This window comes from Leiobunum rupestre, chromosome 6 (assembly GCF_980474605.1).
Source record: "Leiobunum rupestre chromosome 6, qqLeiRupe1.1.hap1, whole genome shotgun sequence".
In the NCBI taxonomy this organism is placed as follows: Eukaryota; Metazoa; Arthropoda; class Arachnida; order Opiliones; family Sclerosomatidae; genus Leiobunum; species Leiobunum rupestre.
This window is the reverse complement of record NC_143389.1, coordinates 47,521,004-47,538,554: the sequence shown is the minus strand read 5'-3', so window position 1 is coordinate 47,538,554 and position 17,551 is coordinate 47,521,004.

The window sequence follows — 17,551 nt, the reverse complement described above, 5'->3', positions numbered from 1 at the left end:
AGTCATGACTCATGAGCAGCGTTGCCATGTCAAAAACCCGAAAATTATTTCACCCCTGATCGAAGATTTTTAAAGTGTACCATGTACAGATTTTAAAACAAAAATTCCCACATGCTCAGATTTTTTTAACAAAAGATTTGAACCTGTTATATCTTATTCTAATGTAAATACAAAGTTAACTTATGGGTTAGAATAATACAAAGAAATAACTGACAGCTGACTCTGCAACTGCATTTCGTGAAGCCAATATAGAAATCGGATAACAAACTAGAACGGGTTTTGAAATTTTGTCGTGTGGTCCGATTAGAACTTTTAAAGAACCTTGCCTTTGGTCCATGCTTTTCATTTGGCTGGTAACGAAAGTTACGCCATCAGCGCCGCACTGGTGAACCACGGTCAACTTTGATCACGCGCTGTTCACGCTACAGTGGCCAACACATTCGTAGAAATTCCGCGAGCAAGGATCTTCCCCCTATAAAATGTACTATAACGTGTTCAGCGCCACGCTCGTTTTTATAATGGCTTCAATGTAAAAACTATTTTAAAAAATCCGCTAGGGGTGCTCAAATCATACACATAAATATTTAATTACACAAATTAAATATTTATGTTTTAAATAAATCTTGTGCACTAGAAAAATTCGCCTGGTGGGAACGTGTTCAAGACGGCGGCCGCGTTGTCCAGCTGCACGGCAATGAATATGCGTTGGCTGATGTATTCCACGGAACGCGGCTACCCGGTTACTTCGCGAATTATCCGGCCAGTCGCGTGTTCCAGGGCCAAGCCAAGAGTTTCAACAGCCAAAGCACAGAACTGGAAGCGATGACCGAGGACCACATATATTTGGCCTTTTTTCTTCAATTCAGCCTGGAAGACGAAATCAAATACGAAGGAGTTATGGGGTCGGAGCGTGTGAAATCCCATACGAATGATTTACCACCGGACCAAGGGACAAGGGTCATGCCATCTGGGCGTTTGCCGTCGTCCCTCGACAAACTGCGGGGGCTCGAGGACGGAGGGCACACAGGCGGACATGTCACGAGAGCGCGCCGTACGATGTCGTTGACGGCGGCGTGGCGGGACAGACGACCAGTGCTTTTTTGCAACTTAACCATGGGTCCCGAACGAGTCGACATGGGCACCGCAGTTGCAGATGCGTGGAACGCAGATATGGGCACTAAAGCGAAGACCGATGGCGATTCTAAAAGAATCATCGTCGAGATGAGTACCCAGAGACGGAGAAGGAAGCGCGTTCAGCCAGGCGCTCGATTCCTTTGAAACGACAGATAGGAGCCGAGTTTTATCGCAGTCGCAAGAGGCGCGTTCCGTTAGGTGCGAGAGTGGCTATCATAAGCTTATGGTAATAACGCCAGAAATTTAGAAAATTTCGTTTCTATAAAATATTTCTATTACAACTACGGATATACATGTAACACTTACATTAGATAATTGTAGCGCAAATTACAAGACGAGATCTGTAATTTTTGCAGTTTTTGGTGAAAATTACAGTGCCACAACTAAAAATATTTGGTCATTTTAACAGCCAAAATCGTTGATCGTGGATTACAGAAATAGTTCTGTAATCTCTACAGTTCTTAGTACAAATAACAGTTCTGTAACTAAAATATACATAAGGATATTGTACAACAATAAAATGACTGAACTGTTTTACTTGCTTACAGAAACGTACTGCAAAAATTTCGCACACATTAATACTGTACAAAAACTCTGTAGAAAGTACAGAAATTTCTCTCAGTGTATATCTCGCTCTGCGCGAAATCAGGATACAGGCGTTTTGATTTTTAATGGGTTTGTGATAGTAGTACACCGTTTATTTTTATAGAGATACAATGGGTTTTAATACGTGTACGTGTACGGGGTTTTAGGAGTTATACTATCAAGGCAGTTGAGGGCTGTGTTCGAATAGTCACGTAAACGTAAACCTTTGTTTGAATGGTACACGCGTTTTAAATGGTTTCAAGTGCTATACAGAGCCGTGCAAAGGAGGGAGACAAAATGCGGTATACGGGGGCCCAGCAGTAAAAGGCCTTGAGGGATTGATTAGGGCCCGTAGATCATTTTAAATCGAATTTGCTCATTTCGATCAAAACTTTTACAATATATTTTGATTAAACTGGGTAAATATAATAAAATTTAGATTAAACTGGGTAAATGTAATAAAATTTAGATTAAATTGGGTAAATGCAGTGGCGTCGCTAGGGTAAAATTTCCGAAAAGCGCCTCCTAAAATTCCCAATTTTTCCAATTCACTTGTCGAAACGTTTCTTCGAACTGAAAAATGGGCATAGAAAATTTAATTTTTCCTATTCGGCCTCAATGTTTCAACTTTACAAACCTTTTTGGGAGCTCCCCCCCCCTCTCCCCCATATCACTCACTAGGACGCCCCTGACCAGTGCTTATGGCTTAAGCGCCACCAGTTTTGAAATCCTGGTGACGCCACTGGGTAAATGTAATAATATTTAGATTAAATTGGGTAACTGTGTTTAAATTTAACTGTAATTGGTTAATCTTGATTAAATTCAATGAAAATTGGGTACATTTGTTAATAGTACTTTCAATGTTTGCGAAATGTAATTAAATTGGGTGAATAGATCTAACAACGTTTAATAAAAGTGATAAAAAATTTTAAATATTTTATTCAAAATATTTTACACGACAAGTTTCGCTGCTCGGTATCATCATCAGGTATGTAATACCAAGTGTTGGTTTGTTTTTAATATATAGTTTAAATGAATAGGGTTAGTTCCACTAATTATCATGATTACAGAATATCATTAAAAATGTTCACCTTTACTTAAGACGTTAATTAACTAATTTTATCAATTTTGATCAAATAATTTCCATTTTATCAATTTTGATAAAAATAATTTATTAAAATCAATTTGGTGATAAAATGGTCAATATTACATTTTTTTAAACGTTATTTTTCGCCTTTCTCCATGTTATCGATTCTGATCAATTTTTAATAACACTGATCAAATTGATCAAATTTTATCCAAAATTTGATAAACTATATCGGTTTTACCAAGTTATACCCGATTTTAGGCAATATAATCATGTTTAATTAATTTTTACCAATTTTGATTAAAAATTATTAATTTTGATCAAATTCAAACAACTAAATTCCATTTTATTAATTTTGATAAAATTCATTTAATATCGTCGATTTGGCGATTAGTTGTCAAATAAAACTTTTTTTTATCTTTATATTTCGCTTTTCTTCATTGTTACCGATTCTGATCAATTTTAACATATTTTTATCAAATTGACCAAAATTCATCAAAATATCATAAAATTCATTTCATTTGTCAATTTTTATCTATTTTTTTTGGTTTTGAAATTTTAAATTTTTTTGAAATTTTTCACAGAAGTGCTCAGATTCCCATGTTATTTTCAATGGGGAAATATACATACTGTGTTGTCAAAAACATTTTTGGTTGCCATGGCAAAACTAATGCCCATTGCAACTTTTCCCTTGGTGAAATTTCATGTTACTATAAGGTCTACATACAACAAAATCGGTGATAATCACCTCGGGTAGTCTCCTTGTAAGTCTAAATTTTATATCAGGAATGTCCTGAAGGCTGTTTTCAATACTGGTTGTTTTCATTTGTAATTGCCATAATTCAATATTTGCAATTTGGTCTCCGTTTGCCTTCGAGAGAGTACTAATATCGTCTAATTTTTTATTTAAATCCTCAAATTTAGTATTAAAGTTCGTTTCAAAGGATTTCAGTCTAGCAATTACATTCTCGATAATTGAACTATTCGATGTTTGCGATTGTGATCTAGTTTCTCTTGTCTTGTCATAATACGCTTAATTACACACGCAGAGATCGCATAGTATATAAAAGTAAACACAATAAAAACCGATTACTTAACCTATAACAACACAAGATAAAATTAATTCTTGAGCAATGTGAAGCGCACGAAAATTGCCTGCGGTTCGTCGGTAAAATGACAATAGTTTTCAGTTGGCGTGTTAATGTTTTGTTACATGTAGTTCTTAAATTAAATCAAATCAAATCAAAGTTTATTGGTAGCAAATCAATAGTTAATAATGGTTACACCATAGAGTTAGAACTTTTATTGGCTAATTTTTAAATTTAATCATTATCTTACCTCATACTCGTTTACACCCTCTTATATTTATTTTAGGTATAATTATTATCGCAGTCCGCAATTGCGAAAGCATCGGCAAAACCCGGAAATTATTGTTGTTGTAGCGGGGAATGGGTTTCCCATGGCTTATATATTTATTTATGGCTTATTTTATTTATAATCCCAAATTCGGTACAACTGGCGAAATCGAGGGGCTATATCGCTATAACCACTTCCTTAAATTCTGTACACCGATTACAGCGAGGACCCACAGCGTTTGGCAGTGCTAAATCTGTAATCGATTACGTACAAATAGGCGGAAATTTTTTCTCTATAAATTTTGACTACTTTTCATTCTATTCACAAGGATTTTTTGTACAAGTTGAAACACGAATATTCTACCTGGATTCTGCGAAACTAATTTCGGAGATGTTTATTTAATTTGAAGTCAAAATAAATAAATCTTTAACACGATTTTAAAACCGGTCCGCATTTCTAACGAACACGCGCACGAAATTTTGACTACGGTGTCCGCTAGGTGTCTCTAGTATCTTATGTCCGAATTCCCCACATTGCCAGGCCTATGAATCCCATATTTCCCCTCCAGTATTTCCCTCCTCCAAGGACAAAACAGGGCTGGATTATTTTGCTGAATTTCGAACCGCCTGAACGGCTGAATTTAGAATTTCTGAACCATTGACTTTATCGAGGGAATTTTCAAAGTCATTATACCAGCCGTCTGAACGACTGCTAGGCTGCACGTCTGAAGGTTTTTGACTACTTTGCTGAATTTTGAATTTCTAGGCCAAAACTATTCGCTCGCATTGGGACGAAAAGAATACACCTTTTACCCCAAACTACCAACTTCTTCCATACAATAACAGCCAAACTGTAATTTGAAGTTGCTCGCTATTTCCTAAAAATTACTCCAAATCTAGCGAATAGTTTTCATCTAATGGAAGGGGCTAAAAATTTCTTAAGTCTAAAATATTTTTAAACTTAAAATATTACTTCTTGACACTCATTTTCACAAATTTTATCGCTTGAATATGCAACAAATAAGATTTATTTCCTTATTTGGGTTTTTTAAAAGTTAATTCGAACCCTGACTTCTATTATCAATACTAAGTTTGCTTTAAACATAATATATTAGTTCATCGTGAGTACGCCATGACGTTTTATTATTCGTATTATATTTTATCAACAGTTCGCAGGTTAAAATTTATATATTTCCATCTATATCAAAGTTTAACATTTAACCTTAATGAGGTCAAGTAGCACACATGACGAAGCTTAATTCGTGTTTGGACAATCTAACCCTTTGTATTTCCTTTTTCTAACTTAGGAAATGTAGTCTTCACATACCTTAAAGTTTTACTATCGAAATCTAACCTAACCTATATTTACTCAAAACAACCTAAAATAATTTAATCATAAACAGGCCCTACTACATCGTTAAAAAAGGTGCTGGTTTTTTGTTTACTATTGTCCAAACAATGAAGAAGCTTCATCATGAGTTCTACTTCATGTCATTAAGAGCTATAATAAAAAAGACCCTTTCGGGACTCGACTACTTCTTTTTAGTTCCACATCGATATATCTGGTGCCCTTGATTTCTCAGCGACCACTGACACAACAAATAAGAACGATACGTCCATTAATAGCATGAAAAACTAGGGGGCGTGATACCCGTTTGCAGTGCCGTCTTTCCCATTGGGCCCGTTGGGCCAGGGCCCCGAGTTCGAAAAGGGCCCCCTTGGGCTTAAAACAAAACCATTCAACATTGCAATAATGGCTAAGCGAAGAAAAGGTTTATCTTGGCCCCACTTTTTTTATTTCACTGAGGCATTTTATTGCAATCGGCGGGCATATTTAATCGGAGCTGATTTCTACCCTCGATAAAATGTTTTATCATACCAGGGCCGGCGTTAGGGCGTGCGGGGCCCCTTTCCCAACATAACAAATTTGTCGAGGAAATGTTCTAAACAAATAGTGTTTGCTCGCTCGGTGAACAAATTCATATATATAGGTCGATAATAAAACCCGTAAATAAATAACAAAAAACTAACAAAGTTAACCCTCTTATCTCGGCTGACTGCGCTAAAACAAGATTTGACCTTTAAAATTGCATACGTCAAAAATTTAGACTTTAAAAACCATTAATATACTCTTCCGCTAAGCTGAGTTTATAATTTTCAAAGAAGCGTAACATCTATCGGTGGTTCTGTGGTAGAACATTCGCCTGTCATAAAATGTTTTATCATACCAGGGCCGGCGTTAGGGCGTGCGGGGCCCCTTTCCCAACATAACAAATTTGCCGAGGAAATGTTCTAAAAAAATAGTGTTTGCTAGCTCGGTGAACAAATTCATAAAATTGCTATACACCTGATTCCCATATTCCAAATCACAGAAATCTGACCGAGAATCTTAATTTTATTCGGAATCAAAGAATCGTCTTCGAATCATAAAAGCTTACCCGGAATCATAGACAGTATATATCCCTTAGGGATATATACTGTCTATGCCGGAATCAAATTCGAATCATTGAATCGTCTCAGGGCCCCTGAAGGCAGCGCTTACCGCGGGACCCTAGGCGGTCGCCTCGTTCGCCTTGCCCTAAAACCGGTTTTGTCTTTCACCAACAGTTTTCCGGACACAGCCAAATTTTTAGGGTGACTATGTTTAGAGTGCGAAGTTGACGTCAAACGAGCTTGTATTTGGTATTTTCAAATAGTTTGCAAACTGGTCGAATAACCGCGGGTCTTTTTATAATTTGTTGAAGTTCAAGGCCATCCCAGGAGAGCGTAGTGAAATTTCCGAACTAGTCCTTATTTCAGGCACCTCTCTTTAGGCCGCAGCGCCAGGGACCATATAAATAGTAGCTTGCACGTCCGTTATCCATACCGTTTGTATTAAAACTTCTTAGCGAAAGGCAGAAGCTGTGTATTCTAGCGCCTATTGGCTAAATTACTCGCGTGTTCTCTTTTGCTATGGAATTTTCTAGAATAGCAAAGTAAACCTAAAATTGAGTCTAAAACGTAAACCAAGTCCAAAACAAAACTAACAAGTTGGCAAGCTTGCCAAAATATACCTCTCCTCGGAAGAATTGTCCCTAGTGGTATTAATTTCTCGAGATGACCTTTAAAGATATATTTCCGCATTTCAGAGATATATTTACTAAAAACGTAATCCTGGTACTATCCCTCTTGGTAGAAAATTGTAATTATGATTAAAATAATTGAGACGAAACAACCGATTTTAATTTATTCAGAATATTATAAATTAAGTAGTTACAACAGTGAGTTAGACGTACTAAAACTATGCACAATTGAATTTAACCCCTTTTTACAGTACAAGTTTATCAGTTGAATATAATACGAAGGAAATTTTAATGAAATAAATATCTACAGATGGTATATGTATTTTTCTCGCTTACGAAATACTTGCCGCATCTTTAACGCTCATTTTATTTCAACACTCTTAGACTTCCAGTTGACGTTGTGACACATACCGCATGAAAAAGACCAATACCATCCAATTTCCAATATCATATAATGACTCGCGCACCCAGGAAATCATTGACTGCGTTAGAAATCGTAGATATCCAAATATCCACACCAAATATATTTACAAGAAGCAAAAACCTTACCATCAACAAAGCACAGAAAGCCACTTGACTAACCGACAGCTCTTAAAGTAATAAACGTTAAATTATTGGCTTTGCATTAACACAACTATATATAGGTTGATAATAAAACCCGTAAATAAATAACACACACACACACACACACACACACACACACACACACACACACACACACACACACACACACACACACACACACACACACACACACACACACACACACACACACACACACACATTTAAAATTAAATAAATGCTATTTTTTAATTTAGCCTAGTTAATTATTATTATTATTATTTTGCCATGGTACCCAATTAAAATATGTATGATAATTGATAAGTTGATATGCAGTATATTTTTGTAGGTTACGATTAACTCATTTTGATCAAATCGAAAAAATTGTTCGAACCTTAGAGAAGGCTAAGTAAATAGTATAATTAAAAATTTAAAAGACCATCTTTTGGGACGGGCCCGTCATTATACCACTAATTTACTAAGTTCGCCCAGGGAACTTTGTTCTAGGCTATACTGTATTTGGTTTAATATTTTACTATTTTCAAGTAAAACGAACAGTGATTTCAATTACTTTTTTTGACAAATATGCAAACTATTTGGCTATTTGAAAACCAAATACGTCGAATAATTTGATATTCGAAATACTATTTGGTATTTGATCAGTTAACTGGTCTACATTTTTGCCCTAAAAATATTCGACCAAATTATTTGACGTTATAAATATTCGATTTGGTATTTGCCGTCTTTGAAAAAAATATTTGATATTCGATTCGATCCCCAAAAAATGGTATTTGCACACCTCGTTAAAGTAGGTCCGTATAAGATATTGCCACGACTAAATTATGACGTTAAATTTCGGGTTTAGTATTCTCACCGGTTGATCGAAGTTTTGTTATTAATTTTCTGAAATACCAAATAATGAGTTTCAGAAAACCGAGTATTTTATTTAAACATTTTTACTATTTGATTTTGTCAAATTTACTTGCTATCTCGTCGCCACTTTGGTGCCCCCAATTCGAACGCCACCATAGGGGCCCCCCAAAATAAAAAGTGCCAGGGCCTCACAATATGTAAAGACGGCCCTGCCCGTTTGAGCCCTCGGGGGCCGTAATTTATCGGCAACCGCTGAGTTCATAAACGGTACGATAATTTATGGGTGATTCAATTTTATCTCGATCGCGATACCCATTGGGGCTCTCGGGGGCCCTTAAAGGGCAATGCAAGTGAGCTGGCATTTGTGCGAATATGTATGCAAAGTGTGAAATTTACGGTAAACTCTGCGTGGTCTCGCCAGTACTGAGGGGGGGTGTAGGGGGTTAAAAAGCACGTTGCTTTTTCTTTATTTAGCCACAGAGCTTGCGTTGCCCTTTAAATTTGGGAAATTGTTTCATGGAAACCGCTAAGTCCACATATGTAAAGGATATGTCGATTCATGAGGTATAACATTTTATCGATAGCGATGCCCATTGAGGCCCTTGGTGGCCCATACAATTGGCCGATGTTGAACTAATATTACGACTGGGCTGACTTGAAAATAAAACATTTGGAAGAAACCGTTGGAAGTTAACTAAATTTCACAAATTCACGTTTCTCTGTGTCAGCTAAGGCTGGTCGCACGACAGTGGGCCTTGGCTTAAAAAACACTCTTTAAGGCATATTAATGTCCCGACGGGAACTGACGCTCCTCGTGGCATTGTTTTTGCTCTGGTGAAAACCGGCCCATGAGGGAAAACCCAATGTATGTGACTATTTTGTTCATATTTGGATCAGTTTTCCGACCGTTTGGTTTATAGTAGAAAGGTTTTTTACAAAGCCTATGATACATATTCTCGAAATGGGATAGATAATATTTTTATTAACCCTTTTCTTTTTAACCAACTTCAGCCAATTCACAATCATACATTTTGCTTATTTTTAAGTAAATTTTTTTGAGGGGTTAAAAAACTGTCTGACGCGAACTCAACACCGATAAAGGTACAGACTCTAAAGGGCTCGCGTAATCTCATTAGTACAGTCAAAGCTTGGACGAATAATTGCTGGACTCGAAACTAACCAAAATCACCGGTTCCACAATTTGCATCGCCAGTCAGCGCCTCTACCGAGAGAATCGCTTAATATTTCTATCCAAATACAAAACACGTCACAGTCTGGTACGTTGAGTTGGTTGAGTAAAGTATTTGAAATATAATATTGTTTTAAACTTAATGACATTAGCCCATTACCTTCAACCGGTTCCTAAAAGCATTTGGAAGGTATAACCATTATATTTTCTGAATTTCCTAAACATTCAATAACAAAAATACTTACATTTATTATATCATTCCCAAAATTTAATAAAGGTGTACGTTTCGACGACAGTGACGAGCTAAGAACACTAGGCCTAACGTCGTCCGCTAATAATCGGCACGTGGTTAGTATTTGGATACTTGACACTACGGCGCTACAAGCGGCGCTGCCGTAAAAGCACCAAGCGTGCCATTTGGTTTCGAGTCCCGTAATTATTCGTCCAAGTTCAAAGGTGCGGGCTTGTACACCGATTACGTAGAGTGACTAGCCCCTCGCATTTTTATGAGAATAATCCAAGTTAGACCTTATATACAATTTGTTTTTTTTTTTTGTTGACATCCACACATTGGTGTCGACCCAAGGCCTTAGACACAGGCACACAATAGCTGATTAATCAGGGCGAGATATGTGTAACGGCCACGCCAACGGGGGGATACGTGGGGACACCCGTGGCGGAAGTATTCCGACCCCCTGTTTTGGGGATTGGTGGTCGTCCTCACACGGCCATCCACAAACTCTGCCTCCCGGACGCCTGGGATTACAGGAGTGAGCCATATAAAAATTATTTAAAAATTGACCTATTTCAGCAATCATTCTCGGTACTTATGTTTCGTACTAAATTTGGTTCCTAAAAATATGTGACAATTTCCATTTAATAACTTTTAATATTAAATATAATATAATTTAATTAAATGTCGATGTTAGGAAGAGCCCAGATTCTTACCTGTCTCTGATTATTCAGCGCGATGCTGAAGGAGGTTTTACTTCAAATGGTGGCATAAAATGTTACTTAAAGGGAGTATAACCCCTCTTGTTTGGTATGGTGCGCTTAGACTATACCGAGTAGCTTCCACAACCATCCCTAGCGAGGGGTGGCAAGGAGTTTAACATTCCCAGGGTTTCACCTAAATCTAAAAAAATTGCGAGATTGTGAAATTGTCATTAAAAATAGGAGCGTATTAAAATGAAGCAGAGAAAAGAAAATGAAAAATGTGCTCAAAAGAAAAAAAACTTCCTCTCTGGTTTCCTTAGAAGAGAAAAAATGTACCGAGACCTGAATTACCTGGGGCTCTGGAGCCCCAGTTTGAAAAAGAATCTGAACACCTTCCTGAGAAAATGCGCACAGCAGAGGTTTTAGATCAATGGTGTACATAGGAAAATATCTGCATTTAAATGAGAACTCGTATTAATGATGGAAATAAGCGTGCAAGGATTCCAATCAAAGTTTTGAAATATAACATTTTACTGAGGACATAGCATTATGACCTAATCTAAAACCGCAGATAGAGCTCGGCGAAACAGATAAATTAACCGCTAAAGTTTTGATTACCCATAAAAATTACGATTAACTGTTTATCCATGGATATTATCCACGACTATATAGCAATTTAACATGTAAAATAATCGGGTTTTTTTCGGATAATTTTTATTTGTGGATAAAAATAAATAAAGTTATTATTTCTTATCCAAACGCCGAGCTCTAACCGCAGAAGATGGTAGACCATTTTTAATATGTAAACGATGCAATAAAGGTGACATCAAATATTATAAAGTTCAATATTCAGACAGAAATTGAGTCTACCATAGAAGCTTGGATGAATAATTACGGGACTCGAAACCAAATGGCACGATTGGTGCTTTTACGGCAGCGCCGCTTGTAGCGCCGTAGTGTCAAGTATCCAAATACTAACCACGTGCCGATTATTATCGGACGACGTTAGGCCTAGTGTTCTTAGCTCGTCACTGTCGTCAACACTTACACCTTTATTAAATTTTGGGAATGATATAATACATGTAAGTATTTTTGTTATTTAATATTTAGGAAATTCAGAAAATATATTGGATATACCTTCCAAATGCTTTTTGGAACCTTTTGAAGGTAATGTACTAATGTCATTAAGTTTAAAACTATATTATATTTCAATTACCCTACTCAACCAACTCAACGTACCAGACTGTGAATAAAAATACCTTATTTACTTTAAGAGATGTGGGTGGGCGCAAATTATGAAGTTGTTGTGACTTAAGTAAACAAAATAAAGAAACTAAAAGAAAAGGTTGTTTCACCAATAAAAAAGAAAAATAATGTTTTATCAACCTAAAAAGAACGAACATAAAAAGTAAATATTAATCAGTTTAAGTCTTGACTGTGACTTGTGGAAACTCCTCGTGAAATGAAAATATCACGTACAGTAATTCCGATCACTAGTGACGTAGACACGTCAAACAAGGAGTTTCCAATTCAGAGCCCTTTAAATGTGGTCGTTTTCCGTGCACTCCGTTTGGACCTGCACTTTCTTCATTAATATCTGACTGCAACAATGTCTAACATAAATTGTTGTTTTCAAAGTCTAACATAAATTGTTGTTTTCAATGTCTATCATAAATTGCTGTTTTCAATGTTTATCATTATATCATAAATTGCTGTTTTCAATGTCTATCATTATATCATAAATTGCTGTTTTCAATGTCTACCATAAATTGTTGTTTTTAATGTCTATCATAAATTGTTGTTTTCAATGTCTAACATAAATTGTTTTCAATGTCTAACATAAATTGTTTTCAATGTCTAACATAAATTGTTGTTTTCAATGTGTAACATAAATTGTTGTTTTCAATGTGTAACATAAATTGTGATTTTAAATGTTAAACATAAATTGTTGTTTTGTTAAGTCGAATTTACGTATAAACACGGGGCTTTTTTTTCTCAAAGAACTGGCTTTTTGTTTGTTCAAAGAATTGGCTTTTTTTTGTTCAAAGAAATTGATTTTTTTGCTCAAAGAACAAGTGATGGGCACTCTCCTCTCACCGTGAGATCAGTGAGAGCAATTGAGAGGAGGTGAGATGCTCTAAGTTTTCAATGGAGAGGATCGTGAGATGAGTTTCCAGGCTACGCATTTAAGTGAGAGCAGAGTGAGAGCAAATAAGATTTTTCAAAGGAAGTATTTGGAGTGTGAGTGAGGTTAGTTTAACTAGTGAAATGCGATGAGAGGAGTCCAGCTAAAAAGTTTATTTACGGTGGTGAAAGGAGGTGAGTTGGAGTTTAGATGTACGAAACCAAAACAAAGGAAATATAAAAACATGACTTTGGCCAATATAGAAGCCAAAACGTACAATTAACGAAAATAACATAATATGCTGACGTTAGAAGGTTATAAAGTAGTTAAAACAGTAAATCTAACGTGGCCACCGGCCAGTTGTGGTTGTTGTTCTACCCCTGTAAGAGAATTTGAGAGGAGGTGAGATGCGCAAAACTCCAAAATATGAATTTCAGTGAGAGGATAAATTTTATTAACTTCCATAAACAGAAAAGAGCGTCAGATGAGATCAGATTTTTCAACCAAACTAGCTGCAGTGTGCACGAGGTTAGTTTAATTAGCGAAATTCGATGAGAGGAGATGAGCTAAGAAATTAGTTAACGTTGGTGAGAAGAGATGAGTTTGAGTTTAAAATTTTAGAAACGGAAATGAGATGGAGTGAGAGTTATCACCAAATTTTCTAAAATGCCCATCACTTTGTGGTTTTTTTTGTTCAAAGAACTGGCGTTTGTTGTTCAAAGAACTGGCTTTTTTCTGTTCAAAGAACTGGCGTTTGTTGTTCAAAGAACTGGCTTTTTTCTGTTCAAAGAACTGGCGTTTGTTGTTCAAAGAACTGGCTTTTTTCTGTTCAAAGAACTGGCGTTTGTTGTTCAAAGAACTGGCTTTTTTCTGTTCAAAGAACTGGCGTTTGTTGTTCAAAGAACTGACTCTTGCATTATTTATTTTTAACCGTGCTTTCCAGCATCCTCAGATAACTAATCATTTATTGGTGCGCCATTGTCTATATTTATATTACTTGAAATTTGTAAATAATAGCTAACTATTCCGGATATTGAAGATATATTTCACCGAATAATATAGTACTTGTACAGTTGTAAGTATACACCTATATTAAAAGGTGTGTAAAAATGCCGACCCGTACTGCAAAATTTGAATTTATATGAAAGACCAATAAGAAACTGCTATTTCGTTACATGTCGTCTGAAACGCAGATGATTTTATACCGAAAACACGAAACTACGCGAGACAGGAAATTCGTCTTCATATAAATTCAAATTTCACCGGGTGGGTCTACATTTTAACCCACCTTTTAATATAGGCGAATACGACTAATAGTTCTACTAAGCTATTTTACGATTAAGTGGACGATCAATATTTGTTGACTGGAAATAATACGTCAGAGTTGTGTGTCTATAATCAAAAAATAAGTACACACAAACGGATAGGCATATCGAGGAGAAGTCGCCTAACCATTTGAAAAAGCCTACAACGAGACTTTCACACACCCTCCGAAGGTAGGTGACACCCGACAAGGTCCAAAACCCATTGCACCAAGCGAGTGACGCTACTGGAAAGTTAATAAGTACCACGCGATGAAACCAAATCATGTAAGGAGTCGGTTGCTGCTATACCGCGAGTCTTTGATGTAAACAACTTATATTTTCCAATAGCTTATCGTATAATTCCGGGACCCTCGGAGTTATTTCCCTGGCAACGTTATCCACTCCAATAAAGATACAATCGCCAACGATATATAAGGATGCGCAAACCATTATTTCATAAAGTGGGGTCCGAGTGAAATCTATATGGTCTGATCTCCAGGACTGTCTTTCGCGTCCAATTTTTCCTCAGACTATATAAAAACCTCCGCACCAAATATAATCGATAGTGTCCGTTTAATTGGTATAATAAGCTTAATAGAGAGGACGGGGAGCTTTGGCGTGGAAGAAGAACGGTGGCGAAAAAGAAGCGGACGGAGTCGCGGATCGAGAGAAAAGCCAAAAATAAAGAAGGAAAGGAAAATCGCGTCGGCTCCCCTAAAAGCAAATCCGCCATTTTTCTTTTTCTCCAATCACGGGAAGCGAGCGAGCGCGCTCTGGCGGGAGGAGCGGCTTAAAACATTAACGCGGGGATTACGGAGCCTCGAGGAAAAGCCCATTAAAAGGGTCCACACGTTTATACGCGGTAGCGAATAAATTACTATAAGAGTCGCGGCTTTGCCACTAGATTTCGCTCGAGGGGGGGGGGGTTCGCGGTTAATTGCGCAAACTGTAGATGTTGCGCGCCCCCGACGGCCTTTAAAATTCGTCATACTCGAAGAAATATATCTGGTCTGAATACACGAATATTCCCCCAAGTGCAATTAGTCGAAATGGGAAAGATGTGTAATAAAGAACATTAAGGGAAAAGTGTCACTCCTTTTTTGAATACTTTATCTATTTCTCTTAACTCCCCCCCCCCCAAATGATTTATTTTAATGATGATGTTGGAGTGGTTGAAGATTTTTTTCGGATTGATAAAATTTGTTATTTTTAAAAGTTTAAAAGTTCGGCTAATCTTTGTTTTTTCGTCTGATGGGAGAGAAAGAGACTTAAGATCTTTATCCTATTAAAAATATGAATTTTCTCGTTATATTTGGGCTTGAGGTTAGAGACGTTTTATTTGAAAAAGGGTAAAAATCTACAAATTAGGTAAATCAATGGCAAGTGTCCCAAGTATTTCGAACTTTAGTAAACTTTTTTACAAAAAAAGCTTTATATTAAATTGAATCGCCCTCTTTACAACGACGCTGTATCGTAAGTAAAAACGGTAACAGTCTGCGAGTTTAATTACCGCTATGAAATTATGAAACTAATTTTCGCGTATAGTCGAAATTGGTCTCTCTTCGCTCCGAAAACAAAGTTTGAATTGGAAATTAACTTTAGCTGGCTAACACGGCCGAAAATGCACTCGCCAACAATTGGACGCCATTGTAATAGGAAAGCGCCGCTGGAAGCCAATCCAATTTGGTCTTCTTGCCAGTGAAATATAAATTAGGAAAATTCCTCGTATAGAGCGAACAATACGCGAGCCGAATAGTTTTGGGAACGAATATCGTTTTTCCGTTCCATTAGCGACGTAAATTTGTTACTTCGTCGTAGTTGATACCGGTATCTGGTATTCCTTAAATAGTTTGTACGATACCTCTAAAAACTGCGGAAGGTATGATTTCCCAAAAGACCCCTTTAACCAAAGTAGGCTCGTGTAGTACCGTATATTGTCTAAGGCCCTTCTTCTCCCTCGAATTGGCTCTACGCCTACTTACTACTTAACGGGCCTTACAGGGTGTTTGCTTTACTAGATCCCATGGATTTCCACTGAAAATGACCAAATGTCGACGCATTGTAACCCGGTCACCTGATTTAAACGTCGCTAGTTAACTTGGGCCCAAGATGGTGCTTTTTCTATTAGCCTAGATAATAATAATAATTATTATTATTATTAGATGCTTGTCGTAACAATCATAAATAGAAATTCCAAAATACAGGGTGCTTCAAAAGGTTATGCAAAAGTTTTAAAGAGTTAAGAAGTATGCCTGTTTTTTCCCATTTTCCTACGATGAGTTAGAAAGCTTCAAAGTGTGGCCTACTAGCCCCTGGAAGTAGGCTGCAACAAGCGCCAAACCAAGCAGCCAGGACTTTAAATATTGTTTAAGTTTACCTTTTTGCGCTGGTTACCTCGATTTCTTTACAAAGTCCTTTTTTACCTATCGCACGAACCCAAACCTTAATGTTCGCATTTCCCCGCTGCTTGGTTTGGCGCCTACTTCCAGGGGCTAGTAGGCCACACTTTGAAGCTCTCTGGCGCTTTTTTAACACATCGTAGGTAAATGGGAGAAAAACAGGCATACTTCTCAACTCACCCCCTACAACTCCTTAAAATGTATCCATAACCCTTTGAAACACCCTGTATAACTCAGCCTCAACACCGAATCAAAGTTGCGTCATATCGTACGTCACTATTGTTCGACGTTGAAGGTCATTGCAGAAATTTTACAGCATGCCTATATAAATAGCTACACGCGGTCACCCTGTATAGAAAATAAAGGACTTTCAAAGTAGGGCTTTATAGAAACACCTTGGAAACAATATCAAAAAAAAATAGTCTTCTTCCGAGTGATATGTCGCCTTTTAGCCCGCGGGTAAACCTCTGCCCCCCCCCCCCCCCGAACAATACATACCACCTCAGCGTAAACTTTACCACATCGCAACCTTTAACCCAACTATATGCGATATTCAACAAAAAAATAGTAAAGAAATTGAAATAATTTAAATTTATTATTTTTTTTCTCTCTCTTTTCGAGAAAGAATCCAATTTCAAAATCGGATCGTGTTTACAACTGTCTTTCAGGCGAATTCCGGATTTTTCCAAGCGCGAGAATGAAGCCGACGGAGTTGTTTCGGGCAGATCCCATCCACGATATAGATCCTGCCATTCCACCTTCCAGTCGTTTCGGGCGCCTTTCTAACGCCTCGGTGGGCGGCTTTAACCGCGATACGTACGCGTCCGGAGTTTGTCTTCGCTTCTTCCCCGTTCGGAGTAACGTACCTCTCGCTCTCGGAGATTTTAGCGGCGTTCTGAGGCGGGAGATTTCTTTGAACATATCGTCCTCGCGTGTGTTGT